Below are 3,068 nucleotides of genomic sequence, written 5' to 3'. Positions count from 1 at the left end.
TGTCGTTGGGGCCTAACATCGTGGAGCCGGCGGCCTCCAACCGGAATCGACCTGGGGCTTCAGTCGCAGAGCCTGCGGACTCACCATCTGGCCTACTTCGGAGCGCGGAGCGCTGTGGTGGAGCGCGGCTGCGACCCGACTTCGGAGCTTCGGAGGCTCCAGCTGCAGGCCCGGTGGACGGTAACATCGGGAGCTCGCGGGTCCCTGGTGGGAGACCGCTTTTCGGAGCTCCCGCAATGGCAACTTCTCCCGCCTGAATCGAGGGGTTTAAATCAACCCGGAGCAGCGCCTTACATCGCCCGGCGTGGATTAAACGGTCGCGGGATTTACCATCGCCTGCCGGGGGCTCTAACATCAAACGCATCGATCAGCTCGATGCAGCAGCTTGACTGCGAGAGAAGAAGAAGAAAGAACAGAGAACAGGGAAGAGATAAGACTTTTGCCTTCCATCACAGTGAAGAGATGGTTGGATGTGACGGATGTTTGTGTGGAATTGTGTTAATTGTGTGTTTTAGTTTTTTGCTGTTATGACTGCAGGAACGTAATTTTGTTTGAATCTTGTATGTTTAAATGACAATAAACGGCATTCTATTCTATATAGGTAGCAAACAGCAATGGGCCCAGCACCAAACCCTAAAGAACTAGTGCCTACTAGTCATGGGCTTCCAGTCCAAGAAGCAAGTTTCCTCCATCACCCTCTGCTTCCTTCCCTGAAGCCAGTTTTCTTTCCATTCAGCTATCTCTCCTTGAATCCCATGGGACCTAACCTTCCAGAGCAGCCTACCATCTTCAGACTGATGTCAGAGGAGTGGGCGATGTACAGAGACTAAGCGCAGGCTCGGCGATCGTTTCGCTGAACACCTCTACTCAGTCCGCCTTCACCTACCTGATTTCCCGGTTGCTCAGCACTTTACCTACCCTTCCCATTCCCAAACTGACTGTCCTGAGCCTCCACCATTGTTAGAGTGAGGCCCAGCGCAAATTGGAGGAACAGCACCTCATATTTCACTTGGGTAGCTTACACCGCAGCAGTATGAACATTGACTCCTCTAACTTCAAATAGCCCTTGCCTTTCCTCTTTCTCCATCCCCTTCCCCTTCCCAGTTCTCCCACCAGTCTTACTGTCTCCGACTACATTCTATCTCTGTCCTGCCCACTCCCCTGACATCAATCTGAAGAAGGGTCTCAACCTGAAGCGTCACCCATTTCTTCTCTCCAGAGATGTTGCCTGTCCCACTGAGTTACTCCAGCATTTTGTGTCTTATCTTCAATTTAAACCAGCACCTGCTGTTCTTTCCTACACATTCCGTCCACTTAGTCATTGAGTCATATGACTAAATCTCTCTGTTTTAGCTCTGCTCTGGGTAAAATACATTTGCACTATTCTCCCCATGATCTCATACTCATGATATCGTGATGTTTTCAAGAGAGTTAGATTTAGCTCTAAGGGCTAACGGAATCAAGGGATATGGGGAGAAAGCAGGAGCGGGGTACTGATTCTGGATGATCAACCATGATCATATTGAATGGTGGTGCTGGCTCGAAGGGCCGAATGGCCTACTCCTGCACCTATTTTCTATGCTTCTATACACCTCTATAAGATCACCCCTCAGCCTCCTGCACTCCGAGGAATAAAGACCCAAGAGACGGAAAATGCTGAAGTAACTCAGTAACTTATTAGGCAGCATCTCTGGTGAAAAGGAATATGTAACATTTCTGGTCAGAACACTACTTCGATGCTGCCTAATCTGCTGAGTTACTCCAGCATTTTTTGCCTATCTTTGGTATATACCAGCACCTGCACTTCCTTCCCACACACCTTGCCTTCCCAACCTCTCCTATACCTAGGCCCTTGAGTTATGGCAACACCCTCGTAAATCGTCTGATCAGCTGAGAAGGTTTTTGGCTGCAACCTTCCCTCCATTGATGAACTGTACACTGCAAGGGCCAGGATGCGAGCGGGCAAGATCATCTCTGACCCCTCTCACCCTGGCCACAAACTATTTGAATCACTTCCCTCTGGAAGGCGACTCCGGACTGTCAAAGCTGTCACAGCCAGACATAAAAACAGTTTTTATCCATGAGTAGTAGCTCTACTCAATAATCAAAAATCTGTAGCCTCCTTTTGCTCTGGTATTTTATTTAATGCACATGTTTAATCAATAATGTTTTATTATTAATGTTTAATGTTTTATGTATAATTCCTAACTCACTGTATGTCATGTTGTCACTTGCGGGCGGAGCACCAAAGTAAATTCCTTGCATGTGAATACTTGGCCAATAAACTTATTCAAATCTACTCTGCACTCGTTCCAGCAAGATCCCACTGTAATTCTTGCCAACCACTGACTTTGATGCCATCTATTTTCGTGTGATCTGCAAACTTACCTTGTACATTCTAATCCAAGTGACTTAATAATCATCTTATAAATGGGCACGGAGCAGAGAGAGACCAAATGATTTTACATTTAATTTGAAAGTAATTCAAAACGCTGTGGTGGCTCAGAAATTGATTGGGATTCAGGGGAGGAATCGATAGATTTCTGGATTTTAAAGGGTTATGGGATATATGGATAGAGCAGAAAAAATATGTTGAAGTGGGAGACCTATTGTAATCTTGTTCAAAGGCAGAGTAGGCTTGAAGGAGCAATGGCCTATTCTTATACTAAAGTATATAAAATTATGAAAGGCATAGAGTAATAGACTCATTCATACAGCACAGAAACAGGTGGAAAATGTTCCCTATATTATGCTTAACAATCCTCGATATGCAATGAAAGGAGCAGCATGGTAGCGCAGTGGTAGAGTCGCTGCCTCACAGTGCCAGAGACCCGAGTTCGATCCTGACTTTGGGTGCTGTCTGTACGGAGTTTGTACGTTCTCCCCGTGACCTGCGTGGGTGCTCCAGTTTCCTCCCACACTCCAAAGACAATAGATAATCGACAATAGATGCAGGAGTAGGCCATTCGGCCCTTCGGGCCAGCACCGCCATTTAATGTGAACATGGCTGATCATCCCCAATCAGTACCCCGTTCCTGCCTTCTCCCCATATCCCCTGACTCCGCTAT

The sequence above is a fragment of the Amblyraja radiata genome, chromosome 5, assembly GCF_010909765.2.
Source record: "Amblyraja radiata isolate CabotCenter1 chromosome 5, sAmbRad1.1.pri, whole genome shotgun sequence".
Lineage (NCBI taxonomy): Eukaryota > Metazoa > Chordata > Chondrichthyes > Rajiformes > Rajidae > Amblyraja > Amblyraja radiata.
This window is presented reverse-complemented; position numbering follows the sequence as displayed.